The sequence below is a fragment of the Electrophorus electricus genome, chromosome 10 (assembly GCF_041902795.1).
Source record: "Electrophorus electricus isolate QZ-2024a chromosome 10, ASM4190279v1, whole genome shotgun sequence".
Lineage (NCBI taxonomy): Eukaryota > Metazoa > Chordata > Actinopteri > Gymnotiformes > Gymnotidae > Electrophorus > Electrophorus electricus.
The window spans coordinates 12,635,924-12,652,812 of record NC_137506.1 but is presented as its reverse complement, the minus strand read 5'-3'; the positions used below and the strand labels follow the sequence as shown (position 1 = coordinate 12,652,812).

Genomic DNA, 16,889 nt, shown 5'->3' with positions numbered 1-16,889 from the left:
TTTGCATGATGATTAAATCTTGAACCAAAAATGTATCAGAGAGCTCTAGTGTTTTTTAGAGACACACACCCAATAAAACTGTGCTTGACCATTTCTTGCCCTCTATATCATTCTCTGCAGTTTACTGAGAAAGACCTGAAACTGGGTAATGCCATTGTCTATTCGAAGGCCAAAACAACAACAATCTTGGTTATCAAAGACTCACTCCACCCTGACGACACCCTCTTCTTTTAGAAGCCATGAGAAAACCACCATCGCAGCTTGAGAGCACAAATCTAGCCTCTTAAGAGGTGTTATGTTCCACAGGCAGTTCGATATCTCAATGCCGTCCACATGAAAGCAATTTTCTTTCCATGATTGCAAATTGCACTTTTAATGCCTGATATTTCAGCCACTCATTTCTCTCACTACATGACAAAACTCTCGAAACTTTTCTCCAAAAGCACTGAATGTTATTCTAACCATTTATGGCCTTTCTCAATTCATGTACACAAAGTCCAGTATGATTCCAAATGTCATCAAAATATATATCTGTTTGTAGCTGAACAACTTATACAATGCGATCTTTTTTCTTTGTGTCAAATGAACTTAACAATTGAAACATCCAAAACTGGCTGTGTTTCTTGCCAACATACTGGTGTTTGGACATGTGGGATTACTTGCACATCACTTTCAATAGCTCAGTTGGTAGAGTAGAAGTTAAAACTGTCATCCTTAGGCTGTCGGTTCAACTCTGACTCCCACAAACTTTATGTTTTAATGCAGAATCTGTCATTTTATATGAGCAAAAAAAGAGGTTTTTCCCTGACCGGGAATCGAACACGGGCCGCGGCGGTGAGAGCGCCGAATCCTAACCACTAGACAACCAGGGACAAAGCTGTAGAGTCTGCGCTCCTACTATTCTGACAATTTTTGGATGCATACTGGAATTGGTATGCATGAGTGGAAAAAGGCCATAAAGCGAGTTATTCATCTTTCTCTTTGTTCTACAAAAAAATGAAGTTTGCAAGAGTCAGGGCTCTTTTTTACCATCTGGGAAAAGAGGGAACGCTGGTGTCACTAACACATGGAAAGAGCTGTTATAGTATTCCCCATTTGTCCCCTTAATGTTTCTGACATTTTAGCCACTCATTTCTCTCTCTACATGAAAACATTCTAGAAAATTTTCTCCAAAAAGTACAGAATGTTATTCTAAGTACTCGGAAAATAGTCTTTTCCTCCCCCTTCTGACGCGTGAACTTATAGACGCCCTTGAATGCACGGTGTCTCTGTAATTAACAAGGGAGAGAGCGTATGCCACTCTCTCTCTCCCTAAGAGTACAGCCAATTATGCTCCTTTAGACTCCCAGCCACAAATGGCTGTGACACCATCAGTTTCAAAGTTAAACACAACTCCTATAGTACTAATAAAAGCTTCACACTCACCTCAGCTGGGACATGGCAGACACTGAAGGAAACTCCTCACTTCACTCTCTTCATCTGACCAGTCATTAAGCTCCACTGGTTTCTTCACTGTTTGGAGTTTCAGCACTTCTAGGAAGAGGGAGGTCTTTCTCTCTGAGGTCTATGCAGCAGACTGCAGATGCTGACTGGTAAACTGGCTGTAATGCTGGAAGGACACTCCTGCATGTTTGAGTCTCAGAGTCCTTCACATGAGAGTACAAATCCAGCAGGAAATCTTGTTCATCATATGCATATGACATCAGTTTCTTTATAGGTCTGTTAATAGTCTCTCTCTGATGAATAGCTTGTTGCAGACTCAGGTTCAGCAGAATTTTTTTATTTTTTTATTTTCCTACTTATAGGAATCTGTCTGATCCTGTGTTGAATCAAACCTGCAAACACAACAACCCATTTATTACATTTTTTTTTCATTTAAGTTTGATTCAAAATAGCTTTATAGTCAAGACTATCCTGTATAATATTATGAAATAATTAAAAGGCAGGTTTAAAGTTTAATGCAAAGAAACAGCAAAGATCATTTGAAGATGTCATTTATCAGAACACTGGACATAGTGATTTGTAATATTAGAATAGAATCCCTTTATTTACTAAAGGTACACAGAAATGTACACAGGTACACAGAAACTTACTGTATGTAAGAGTGCATGAGTTCAAAGCAGTACAAGTGCAGATAAAAACCACTACAGTGCCATTGCAGCTTTTAATGCTGTTTCAGTATCAGGGTCCTCAGGAAGGCTCCACCTGGCAACCCTGAAGTGCCTTGCTATGCTTAAAACTGCACACACACACACACACACACACACACACACACACACACACACACACACACAAACAAACACTCAACAAGGTGAGTTCTGCTTATTTGTTATTGGAGATTTGTTAAGAAGGCTGATTGCCATTTAAAATTAGATTTCACACACTGTAATTGTTACACTGGTGAGTTTGAGGTAGAGATGCACTTTCATTAATACTGCTTACACTGTGTTTCTTTACAACACGCATGGACGTGTTGAAGCACCTCATATGCATGGAACACTACTACTCAGAGCATTGGATGAATGAAAACAGAAGCTATCTGGCTCACACAATGTTTTAAATGTGCCAAGGGAAATTCCAAGTGTGGCCATCCTTGAGTGGAGTGGAAGATAAATACGTTTTTTGTCTTTCAAAGCAGCTGTAAGAGTTAGTGGGTCTCATGCAAGAATATTTTCATTATGCTACATTTATTTTGAATTCTTATAACTGTGTCACATCAGATTAATCTTTTAAATTCACCAAATGATAATAATGTTTGTCCATTTGTTCAAAGTTTGCATATAATACTGTGTATCTATAAATTATTGTATTTGATAATTGCCCCCAAAATGCCTTATAAGGCTAAGTGCCTTCCCTGTTTTCATCTAGGGATAAAAGGAGTGTAAAGGAAATACTATGTGCTTCAGTGATTCACATACATTCAGCACTATCCTGTTCCCTAGGAAAAATGTTTATGTAAGCAAAGAACTTTAAGGGAGTGAGACCGTAGATTAGATAAGCAGGAAGATGTCTCTCGTTTTATTGCCTGCAATCGTTTTATTGCCTGCAATCGTTTTATTGCCTGCAATCGCTTTATTGCCTGCAATTAAGGGATGACAGTCAAGCAAGATTCTTACCAGCCGGCCTGAAAGAGATAAGCAAAGCTTCTGTGATTGGTCAAGGCATACAGTTAGAATTGTATATCAAGCAATGCTCTGTATGACTCGGGGCTTCTCTTGGTAGTGAGCCCCACACTCTGTGGAATCTTTCTTTTCTATTAAAACCTTTTTTACTTATTATCCACATCTGACTCCCCGTTTCATTGAATTTCCACCACAGAATTTGGCGTTGTCGGCAGGATCAGCGAGAGGCACCATGCGGAGCAGCGGTGACTAAACTTCGAGGACGCTCCTCAGAGAGAGAACTGAGCTGGAGAAAGAGGGAAACCCACAAGAATACGGGAAAGTACCTAACCAGGGAGTGACGTCCCGCTTGACTCCGGTTGTGTGCTCCGCCTGATCTAACGAACAGAAAGTAAGTGGTGAAGTTCAGTAATTTAATCCTAGAAGAAAGTGACATAGTGATCCGCCTGAGTCTACCCTGGGGTGGGTCTGTAAAGTAGCATAGTACATGAGATACTAGGGCTTAAAAATAGGGTCTAGAGGACTCCCGAGTCTGGGACTCCGCCAGCCTAAGAGAATAGGCACACTGAGTAGACGTACTAGTGTAAGAAATAGGCCCGGGCCGACAGAACACCCCGTAGGGAAAGGAGTGGACTCAGTATACTAGCACGATTTGCTGGAGCGGAACTAATCCATATCGGGGGTAGATGGTGTGGATAATAAGATAAGAATAGGAAAATTGTAGAGAGTAGGTAAGTTTCCTTTGTTCTTTTGTTGCCTGGATCCGGGAAAAAAAAAAAAAAAAGATATTATTATTATTATTATTATTATTATTATTATTATTATGGGTGCGGGCAACAGTAAGGAGTATGAGTTCAGTAAGGACAAGTTCTCCAGTAGCCTACTCTTTCAAATGAATAAGGACTACGGGGAACATGTAAACAAACATGTCCCATTTTGGATTAAATATTACGGTTTTAATGTCTCAGGGACTCTAAGTGTTGCATACCTGTTAAAATTAATTGAAAGAGTTAAGGTTAAGCCTAGGGAAGCTGATAAGAAAGCGCGGAAATATTTTGATGAGAACAGTGAAGACATGCTGGAAAAGGCAAAAATGTGGTTAGAAGAAGCTGAGAAAAGGCAGAAGCAGCAGGTAGGACATAGAAAAGGTAATAATGAAGTGTCTCAGTGTGTTTCTTTAGCTGATCCTGACCTCGATGCCGCCCCGCCGAGAGCCCCCCAGCTGATTCAGCAACCACAAGCGCTAGCAAATCCACCTCCTTATCCGCAACCAGGAACTTCATTAACACCAAAGCCGTCTCCATATGACGAATTAAGACGACAACTGGAGGCAATAACCTCACCAGTGGCTCATCGCACTCGAAGTCACACCACTATAAAGCCATCTGCAGAGCCTGAGGTAGGCTATGCCCCACAGTTCCCGATGGTGGAAGTGTCAGGACCTGAGGGAGTGATTATGGTCCACCATCACTGGACTGCAGACGACATCATGAAAGCGGCCGATGGCCTGAGCAAGCCAGGTGACATCGGCGGACGACGCTTCGGACAAGAACTGATGGCATTCGTGCAGTCCTGCAGACCAACACAGGCTGAACTGAGACGGTTGTTGATGATTTGACTCGGACCACAGTATAACCGCATTGATAGAAACTGGGTGGATGGAGATGTCCGTCTCCACCTGCCTGAGTGGAATGCACCGCCCCAAGGCCAACCTGACCTGAATGGCCCATACAGAGAGATGATAAGAGGACTCATCGAAAGGGTGGAAACAGCCTATCCAACCACCATCAACACCGATGTGATAGCATCATGCAAACAGAAAGATGACGAACCCGTCGCTGACTTTCTCGTCCGTCTGACGCGTGTCCACACTGACCATTGTGGAATTGACACACCAGCACAACGAGCAGCAGGACCTGGAGAAGTAGGTGCATGGGATGCTCATTTGAGAAACAGCTTCCTAATGAATATGAGAAAAGACATCAGCGATCTCATTAGAAAAAACCGCATAGGCTACAGCAGAGCTCCCCTATCTACTATTGAGGAGCATGCCAAGCATCATGAGACAATCCTGGGGAAGAAAGACGCCAGACGAGAGCGTCAACGAGCAGATACCACACACCAAGCGATGCTGACAATGCTCCAGACGGTGGGAGATCAAGGAGAAGGCCGCGGACGAGGAAGTAGTCGTGGCAGGGGACGTGGTCGCGGAAGAGGCAGAGGAAGAGGAAAAGGAGGAAAAATTGATTGGATGAAAGAGCAGGAATGCTACAACTGTGGAAAGCTTGGACATTTTGCCAGAAACTGTCCGGAGGAGGATAACTCGTATGACGGGGGCACAGATCAGGATCCCACAATCCACGAGTGACGGGCGGTGGAGAGGCAGGACAGCAGCGGACCACTGAGTGAAGACAGCAAAAGGGAAGTGACAAATTTAAATTACCAACTATTACAGCAGATTAGTAAAGGGCCAAGAGGCCTCCCCGAGGTAACTGTGAAAGTAGAGGGAAAAAATGTTAGGTTTTTGGTTGACAGTGGTGCCACCCACTCAGTGTTAAAAGAAGGATTAATAGAATGTAGAATGAGACAAGGATATGGGATAACAGTAATTGGAGTGGGAGGTCATCCCATTGATGAAAGGATGTCCGAGCCTCTCCGATGTAGTTTAGGGAAAAGCCAATTTAAACATAGTTTTTTGATATCAGAAACCTGTCCAATTAATTTGTTAGCTAGAGATTTAATGCGTAAACTTGGGTGCACAATTAGCAGCAACCCAGAGGGGTTGTTTGTTACGTGGGAAACACCTACACAGGGAGTCCAGCTAGAGGCAGGAGCCCCTTTGTACGTGTATGAATTGCAGTGCACTGCGGGGGAAGTACTAACACATTTTATGACTGAAGTTACTAACACGCTACCTGGTGAGCTGACAGTTAAACAAAGTGATTCTATTCACTGTACAATGAAGGTCCATGAGGGATGTGACGTTGATTTTGAACAGAAATTTGACTTAGGGGGCAGTGACAGTTTGATTATCACAGCCATAGCGTGGGACTGCGAGTGGGCTGCGGGAGTGGTGTAGCTCTCAGATAAACAGAAACCTTTATATTCAATCTCACATGCAACACCTCATGTGTCGCTGGCTAGCGCACATGCTGACCCAGACTGGCAGAGAGTAGGGTTGTGGACAAAACGCGTGTTGAGCGCAACTGATTGGATAAAAGAACCCCAGTGTAAAATTATGTACAGCCCAAGCATAGACGTGTGGAAAATGCCAACCCCGTATAGGCTAAATTGCAGAAGGGGGGTCGAGCTTGTAAGTCCAAATATAGTAATTATGGCAGCCTCTGTTACCCTCTCAGAGGAAGAGGAAGAGGAACTGAAAACAGTTCCTGCAGGGTTATGGGCACAGGGAAAAAATGATGTGGGCTTAATAAAAGGATGTGAGCCTGTCCACATCACCCCAAAATCTGATTACAGACCACACCAGCACCAATACCCTCTAAAACCAGAGGCAGTGGAGGGCATCAGGCCTGTGTTCCAATCATTAAAACAAGCAGGAGTTATCGTACCATGCCCAGACTCACCAGTACGTACTCCACTTTTCCCAGTTAAGAAGCCAGGGAGAGATGAATGGAGATTTGTGCAGGATTTGCAGGCTGTCAACGCGGCAGTACACCCTAGAGCCCCAGAAGTTCCAAACCCGCACACTATTCTCTCTCAGATCCCACCAGACAGTAAGTGGTTCAGTGTAGTTGATTTGGCCAACGCTTTCTTTAGCGTACCTGTGCACAAGGATAGCCAATTTTGGTTTGCTTTCACTTTTGAAGGAAAGCCATACACATTCACGAGATTGTGTCAAGGGTATTGTGAATCACCAACCATTTACAATGCCGCCTTACATCGAAGCCTAGAGGCTTTAGAACTCCCTAAGGGAATAGCCTTGCTGCAATATGTTGATGATCTTTTGATTTGTGGGAGAACACGAGAAGCGTGTAAACAAGCCACGGTGGCACTGCTACATCATTTAGCAGGGGAAGGCCATAAGGCATCCAAATCCAAATTACAGTTCTGTAAGCAGCAAGTGCATTTTTTAGGACATGACATCACTGAGCAAACGCGCATGCTGACTAAAGACCGAGTGAATGCCATTTTGACTATACCAAAGCCCATGACGAAAAAACAACTGTTGTCCTTTTTAGGAATGTGTTCCTATTGTAGGACATTCATACCATCCTATGCAGAACATGAGGGACCACTCAGAGATATAATACCGACAAAAGGGTCAAATTCCTCACAGCCGGAATGGACACCGGAAGCTGAGGCGGCCTTCACAACACTGAAACAGCTGTTACAAGTCATGCCAGCGTTGGGCATTCCCGACCCAAACAAACCATTTGAACAGACAGTGGATGTTAAAGGGCAATATATGACAAGTGTATTGACACAAAAACATGGGGACAAACAAAGGCCGGTGGCCTACTTCTCAGGAAAATTAGATACAGTCGCAGCAGGCCTACCTTTATGTGTAAGAGCTGTGGCAGCTGCCGAGAAGGCACTAGTGGCTTCCAGAGACATAGTAGGCTACGCCAAGCTTACCCTACATGTGCCTCATGCAGTGTCAAGAATACTGCAAGATCAAAAAGTGGCACATTTGTCCACTCAGCGATGGCTTAGGTACCACACTGCCTTATTAGACATGCCAAATGTTACTGTGAAACGATGCACAACTCTAAATCCCTCCACTCTATTGCCTACAGAGGAGGAAGGAGAGCCCCATGACTGTCAACAGGTGTTAGAAATTGCAACATCTCCCAGAATAGATTTAAAGGAGGAACCAATATTTAATGCGGACCTGGAATTTTTTGTGGACGGTTCAGCTAAACGTGACTCTCAAGGTACTAATCGAGCAGCATATGCTGTTGTGTCACATACAGAAGTGGTGAAAGCAGAACCACTCCCATCTAATTACTCAGCGCAGGCAGCTGAACTTGCTGCACTCATACAGGCGTGTAAACTAGCACAAGATAAGACCGTGAACGTCTGGACCGATTCCCGGTACGCGTGGGGAGTAGCACATGACTTTGGGGCCATTTGGAGACATCGCAACTTTCTCACCAGCTCAGGAGCAAAGATAAAGAATCACCACCTAGTAGCAGAGCTGTTGGAAGCAATTCAACTACCAAAGGAAGTAGCAATTATAAAGTGCGCTGCACACACTAAGGCGGATGACGCCATATCAAAAGGGAATGCTTATGCGGATAAAGTAGCTCAACTCACAGCGTTACAACCGCTCCATACACAAATGGCACAAGCAGATACCGAAACCAGAATATCTACTAAAGATATCCAAAAACAAGCCACTCCACAAGATTATGTGAAATGGAAAAAAGGGGGGTGTAAACAAATAGGCGGGATATGGGTACACCCAGATATGAACAAACCCTGTCTCCCCACAGCTTATATGAAAGGACTAATTGAGATTGCTCATGGGAGGAGTCACATGAGCAAAGGGGGGATAGTGGAGAGTATAACGAGACATTGGTATGCACCAGGAATAAACACACACACCCAAAATTTTTGTTCCCGATGCTTGGTATGTGCACAAAACACACCACACGGGGACAATCATACCAAACACGCACCCGCCGGACACCCGCCGCCTAGTGAGCCATTTCAACATTGGCAAATAGATTTTGTAGAACTAACACCAGCTGAAGGAAAGAGGTACATGCTTGTTTGTGTGTGCATGTTTAGCAAGTGGGTGGAGGCCTTCCCAACGGGAAAACAAGATAGTGATGCAGTAGCAAAAGCGCTACTGAGAGAAATTATTCCCCGGTGGGGGTTACCACAACGAGTGTCCAGTGACAATGGGACACCCTTCGTACGCGAAGGACTAAAAGCTCTGACTAAATACCTAGGGGTAGATATGAGAAAACACTGCAGCTATCACCCTGCTAGTGCAGGGGCAGTAGAACGGACAAACGGCACCATTAAAGGAGGTCTAGCTAAATTAACGCAGGAAACAGGCATGAATTGGGTAAAATGCCTTCCCCTCGTCCTGTGGCAATGCCGAACCAGACCGCAGGCACGAACAGGCTTATCAGCTTTTGAGATAGTGTTTGGACGGCCTCCCAACACGGGGATAGGACCGCCCGACTGGGATACTAACCTGATCAATGAATCACTTTTGCAGTATTGTGTGTCTCTGCACAAATCTCTCTCCCATGTGTCTAAGCAGGTGAAGGCAGTTCTTCCCGAGGTGACGAATACGCCACTCCACACCCACCAACCAGGTGATTGGGTGCTGATAAAGGACTTCAGAAGGAAGCGGTGGAACCAGCCCAGGTGGAGAGGACCATTCCAAGTGCTGCTGACGACTAACACCGCCATCAAGACCGACGGAAGAGCAACGTGGATACACCACACGCATTGTAAAAAGGCACCAGAAACGCCACCGCAGGACTAGCAAGATGCAGCACCTCCTGTGGATTAGCCTGATACTATCACGCATCAGTGTCATTACATCTAAAGATTGGTGTATATAGAAGTATGGAGGAGTAGAATTGGACTATATGGTGGGCAGTTCTACTGCATGGACTTTTGACTTATGTGACGTAATTAATTGTGCAGGAAAGAATTCATCATATCACAGATATGATACATACTTATGTTGGGATAAGGATAACTTCCATGTTTTTGCCATAACTGAAGATTTTAGTTAATGATTGTATGAGAATCAAAGGGGGGAAATGTAAAGGAAATACTATGTGCTTCAGTGATTCACATACATTCAGCACTATCCTGTTCCCTAGGAAGAATGTTTATGTAAGCAAAGAACTTTAAGGGAGTGAGACCGTAGATTAGATAAGCAGGAAGATGTCTCTCGTTTTATTGCCTGCAATCACTTTATTGCCTGCAATCACTTTATTGCCTGCAATTAAGAGATGACAGTCAAGCAAGATTCTTACCAGCCGGCCTGAAAGAGATAAGCAACGCTTCTGTGATTGGTCAAGGCATACAGTTAGAATTGTATATCAAGCAATGCTCTGTATGACTCGGGGCTTCTCTTGGTAGTGAGCCCCACACTCTGTGGAATCTTTCTTTTCTATTAAAACCTTTTTTACTTATTATCCACATCTGACTCCCCGTTTCATTGAATTTCCACCACACCAGAAAGGCCAGAAAAATAGCACAACCACAGCCTTCGAACCAGACAACAAACCTGCTTAATGCTGACAAAGTTTTTTTTTTTTTCAAATACAAAATACAGACTCACTCTCAATAAATAACCATTTGATGAACTAATGCAGAATAAAAATTAAGACAGTGACAAAAGCTTTACTGTAGTTACTAAGCATTTAGGTTTGGGTGTTTTTAGGACTTGGTGGGATGGTTACGAGAAAATATTGGCATATTAGATAAGCAGAAAAATACTATGGATGGGTTCAACACATGATGTGCGTATTCGTTTGACTTTGGATCTATTGGATCACGCCAATAACTGTTGAAAAGAAAAATGACCACCTGAATGCTAAAACATATAATGGAAATAAATGTCTTATGCAATACGAGAATTATGGAAATCGGGTCAGTTTTGGAATAGAGAGGAGCGTTAGGCACATACTAATAATATTAATACATTTTCAGAGACACTCAATATCCATTCTGCCAAGGACAGGCAGTGATCAGTGAACCAGGCAGCCAGTAAGAGAAATAAAATCACCAAGAAAGTCAGGCTTTTTGCTGTTTGTTTTCAAAAAAATGTCCTTGACAGAACACAAGATATGACTGAATGAGCAAAGTTACATTTATATAGAGCCTTTCAAAGAACATACAATGCTTTCCAATGAACACACACAGCTTCTACATTCAGTCACATGCCGAATATTGTGTTAAATTGTTAGTCAGTGGCTTACTGCAGGGTGACTGTGTGTAAAATGGGGAAGAGTAGCTCCACTCCAGCCTCCTATATCTCACAGTGAGCTGTGTGTGTGTGTGTGTGTGTGTGTGTGTGTGTGTGTGTGTGTGTGTGTGTGTGTGTATGTATGTATGTATGTATGTATGTATGTATGTATGTATGTATGTGTGTGTGAGCTCTCTGGTTGACCATGGAGATGACTGTGCAGTCCTCATTGCTCAGAGTCAGAGTGTGTGTCTGTGTGTTTGCTGTCAGGTCCAGAGCAGAGCTGCAGGAGAAGTCCAGTCTGTGCTGCAGAGCAGAGAGCAGATCTGTTGCTGCTGCCCCCTGCTGGAGGTCAGAGACACTATAGCAGTGGAGCAGTCTCAGCAGCAGCCTGTCAACACTGAGAAAACAACACACACACACACACACACACACACACACACACACACACACACACACACACACACACACACACACACACAGTGGCAGGGCAGTTAATTTCAGATTAATATAAATATTTCACCTGAATTTACCAATTACCATGGACTGTAATATGTTGATTACCTGACACAGGAGTCTCAATAAAACCTAAACAATGCTGGCACAAAATAACATCTTGGAAACTTTCCAAAACACACATAAATGTATATATAAGTGTATGTAAATGTATATAAGTTTTTATACCATGCCCAGTTTCCTGCTTATTTTCAGCCACTTTTTGGTAACTGCATTTATATTATGTCAAATGAGATTTTAATGCTTTAATTTCTGTGTATTAAGAAATGGTCAATTTATGTTATTTATCCTCATATGGAAAGATTTGCTTCCATATTTTCCATATTTCAAATTTTGTGGGAAAAAGATGTCTGGAGATTTTACACTCGCTTATAGATTGCAAGTTATAGGACAGTGCCAGACCTGTGAAACAGTGCCACTTCATCCAGTGTTTAGATGATGTTTGATGCTTAGACCTCATTAGTCATATGCTAATAGTAACTTTGATACAATCTTCAATACAGTGTTGAATCAATGTGCTTTGCAATAGTGAGCTTTGATGCCTCAGTATCTAACATCCCATCACTACATTGGAGTTCTACCATATGTATTCTTGCTCTGCCTGTTCGTTTTCCATATTGTTCTCCGTTCCCGTGTTCTTAATATCTGTGTTATCTTACTTTTACCTCTATGTTTTCTTCTTCCTGGTTAGCCTCACTTTGTTTTTTGTTTTTCATGTATTCTGGTAACCTGCTCTTGGATAATGTTTCTGCTCCTCCTAATAAACAAAGTTCGACAACACGCTTGTGTCTTGCCCTGCCTGTCTCAGCATTACAGCTAATCTAAAGGTCAAAGGATAAACTTCACTGGCAGATACACCTATTTTTAAGCATTACCACGTATGTACACAGTTTTCTAATTACATTTACATATTAACAAATGAGCAGGCATCTAGTTTCTGGACATCTGAATATTTTCAAAAATTAGATTCTTTAAAAGGTGGGTTTAAGTGATACAGCACTACAAAAAGCATGCCAACCATAGGCAACAAGCAATCCTTGAATTAGAATAACTTAATATTTCTGTATGTGGGCAAAATAATAATATGATTCTTAGTCGACATTATATTTAGGCTCCATGCATGTAAATATATCTTTTATTTAAAAATGAACACATTGTCTTTTTTCACCACTAGTCACTTTGAAACCATTTAAGCCCACTAGACTCCATTTAAGATGACCTTAGAGTGTTTTAATGAGGAGTTCCTTCAAGTACAAACTTGCATCAGTTTTCACTGTACTGGCTGCAAGTAAGAAATTATGATATGCAAAATAAATGCTGTTTGATGGAATAAATGAATAACAAATATGAAGTTACAATGTGATCATAAAATGGCTTAGGCTAATGTGTCCATGTGTTCTTACAATCCTGGCAGGTCATGTGTGACTGGGGTTGGAGCTTCACTGAAACAGATGTTTTACATCTTGTTCTGGATTATAATCTGGCTAGTGGAATTCAGAGCCCTTTCCCCAATGGGAGAAAATCATTTTATTGTTTTATGAGATCATCCTGAGCAGACCATTCACAAATCAGAACAGTTTCCTGTGGCTACAGTGAGGACCTCAGCTGATACTGGAATATTCACCCACTGCTTTGATATGCTTATCTCACAGATTTCACAACAAAACCCCAGAATATCTACAATGTAGATGAGACAGGATTTGTCACTGGTCCATGACAAATCCTGTAAGATTATGTACCAGACTACAGGTGGAAGTGGGAGGGAACAGATAACAGTCCACATCACTGGGAATGTTGTTGGGCAGATTCATCATCTACAAAGGGAAACGGCTGTACAATTCTTGGTGTCAAGGAGGTCCAGACCGCAACCCCATTTTTGGATGGAACATGGATGGTTGGACAAATCTCTTCCTTAAACTATTCACTCAGATCTCAGACTGAACATTTCTCAGGGTTTTAATATTTGATGGTTAAACCTCGCATGTGACTCTGGGACTGGGGGACTAGGGGGCTTCTTAACATTTTTTCTACTCCTGAACCTCTTACTGAATAAATGTTGGGCGGTTAATTCTTTCAAAATTATACATTTTTAATATTTTGTCAATAAATCATGACATGATCTTACTTGGAACACTTAAATGGACTTAAATGGTCCAACTGTACCTATTAAGCTGATGCCAGACTTTTCACTTATTTAATAAAATATCTTTATTTATATTATAAAACAGACATAAACTAATAAGCACATTTTGAAATGAGAAATTAGACGTTCATATTTAAATCAATTAAAAATCTATGAAAAATGCCTGGAAAATGATTTTGGCAGGCTTATTGCATAAAGGAAGAGAGTAAAGTTATGTTAATATGGAAAGGACATGAAATTCTAAACCACACAGCTATTTTTGAAAGAAAGACTTAATTCCTTTAAATCCTTTCCATACAATCCTAATTCGAAATCTCTTCTTCTCACATTTTCTTGCTTCCGTGGCTCCATTCGCTTCTTTCGTTGTCTGCTCTATGTCTTTTTGATGACGTTTCAGTTTCTTCTTCTCATGTGTCTTTTTCTCCTTGAACTGTTTCTCCTGTGCATTTGGTGTTGCCCTCACATCTGAGTGAAAGGACAGGGGAGGCAGTAGTGGACGGCAAGGCCTGTAGGGTCTGGATGATGGGGCTTCTTGGAGCCAGTGGGGCTCACCAGGTGCAAATCTGGTAGGCTGTCTGAGGGAGAGTGAGGGAAACCTGTTGTCTCGTGGTTTGGGAGACTCCAGGGGGAAACTGGGCCTTGGGCTTTCCAACTGTGAAAAAGCATTTAATTTAGCATCACTATTAAATACATGCATGTGCACACACTTTGATATACTATCAAAAATATAATATAAGTTAGACTGTGATATTGTAGTGTCATAGGCAATCCATTTGTTGATTTGCCCTAACACATTTATGCTCACTATTTACCTGGATTTTAATTATAGTTCCTTATTTCAATCTAAAATCATCTCCTGTGTATAGCAGAACATTGCTTCATTGGATGTGCACTGCAGTGTAACTAAGTGTTTCACTTTTCCTACTTTCTCAAGCTGTGCTCTTAGCCTGCTCAATTCAGCTTTGATCATCACATTCTCCCTCTGCAGTTCTCGCACTGCTAGCTCGAGGTCTAGACCTCCAAGATACCGCCCCACACGTGCAGCCTTCCGTCGGTTGTCCTCCCTTGTCTTCCTCCGACATTCACCCAGGGTCTCTTCCTCCTCCACCTTATGGTTTCCCATTTGAAACATGCAGAGACATATGACCCAGCAATGTGTATTCGGTCCGTAGAGATCTTCGGCCATCAAAGATTCTATTTATATATATATATATATATATATATATATATATATATATATATATATATATATATATATAGTTATTCTGTTCTTCTCTGCGTGCTTTTTTTCTTTTTCAATCTGAGATGCTGCAGAGCCTCATTCTAATCCCTAACAGGCAATCTCTATCTAAAAAGGGCCTCATATCAAAATTTAAAGTGGTGTGTTAGTTGTAACAGTCGCCAGCTGTGTTGATAACTCACTCTACGATGCGCGGACACGGTGGAATCTTCCAACTGCTTACCGTCCTCCTACAAAACAGAAACCTGCTTAACACACTGATATCCAGCTCAACAGGAGGATGTCTTACAATGTAGGTCGGATCTAAAGTGGGAGAATTGCTGCAACTAACTTCAAAAGGATGAACGCTGTTCTGCCAAAAATGCATCTCACTTTTGTAATCGTATCTTTTTGAAATGTTTGTACTACTGTTTGTCTTCTGTTTATTCTGACTAGCAGTTGCTATCACACCACGCGACTAGAATGTTATACGTATGACGCCGCATGGTTACAGAATTCAAAAGATTACAGCTCGGACGATATTGAACGCGCGTTAAAATACGCTCATGAATGAGTTGAACAGACACCTGTTCATTTCAACACAATGCGAGAAATTACTCTGCTCACAGAGCTTCAGTAACGCCTTAGAGGGAAATTCGCTGCTGCTCTTTAAAACACTGAGCGTTTTTCTTAAAACACATAAAAGGTGCAAGATCACGCGTTGTCGTGTGAGCACCTCAGTCGTAAAAAGGGCTGAGTTGTCATGAATGCGTTATGATCAGGAGTAGTCGGCCGTACTGCTGCGACATCCGGTCAAATCAACTGTCCTCTAAGAATCAGCGCAGTAGTATTTTTGGTAATAGCAGCATCTATGGACATAAACGGCGGCGAAATGGATGGTTTCTTTCTCGTCAACTTTATAGTCCATTACACTTGCTCCTATAGATCGGGATAAAATCTCCATACCAAAACCTCTGTGCATTGGCATGATGAAAATTTAGAGCACGCAAATCCTTCACTTCTGAAACAGCAGAAATTATGTAATTTTACACAGATTGAAAAAAATCCTCAACGTTAAAGACTGCTGTTGACGGAGTTTTAATGTAAATATAGTAGGTTGGGGAAGTGTAACGATGAGCAGTGTGTGGAAAAGAGTGAGATTTATTAGGGGCAAATCCAAAGTCCAGGGTCAAATTATTAACATGGAGAGTCCGAGAATTCATGATAAACTAAAGTAAAGAAAAGCGCACGAAGACAAACCAGGGATGCAGGCTATAACATTGGGGCGAGGATAAACATTCAGGCTTATATTCACATGCACGGAAGCCTCGATTAACAAACAGCAGCTGGACTTACAATAAATAGCAACAAGACTAAACTAAAACAGGGCTTAAAAACATGGTCAAATGAGCATTAAACCAGACACAAGTGCAAATTATGAGGGGTGCAGAAAACGAAACGAAGGAATGGAACCACAACAAGGGAGTAAATCAAAACAAAGACACTAGACAGGGAAACCGTGGAGACATGGACGCTAGAAGGGTGGTCAGTGGTGACAGGAAGCTTGTTTCAGTTATGGATGTCTTTGGCAAAATGAATGCAACTAAAATGCTTTCCTCATGTGTCCTAATAACCAAATAATAACCAAGTTCTTCTTTATTTCTAAATAATATGCCTTTCGGAAATTGTATAACTGCGTGTGTTATATTACTTTCTTTTATTCAGAAACACGGGAGACTCAGGTGAAAAGTGTGATGGAAATTATACACTTATTATTATATCCTAAAACTTGTCTCACCTAATCGTAGTCATCATTTTATTAGATAAATGCATACCTATTTTTATGTTTGTGTTTCACATGTTCCATTCCTTTTCTTTTCTTTGAAAGAAAAATGCCTTAACTTAATCACAGACTAGGATTAAAATAATAATAATAATAAAATCATAGACAGGTCAGCTGAGCCCACTGACTTCTCGTAATGTCCC

At 41.8% G+C, this 16,889-nt stretch overlaps 1 non-coding gene across 1 annotated transcript; it reads right to left on the bottom strand.

Annotated features, from left to right (window-relative positions):
* Positions 1-800: 800 nt before the first annotated feature.
* trnae-cuc (transfer RNA glutamic acid (anticodon CUC)) lies at positions 801-872 on the bottom strand. The gene has a single exon. It is a non-coding gene; the product is annotated as a tRNA-Glu (tRNA).
* Positions 873-16,889: the final 16,017 nt, after the last annotated feature.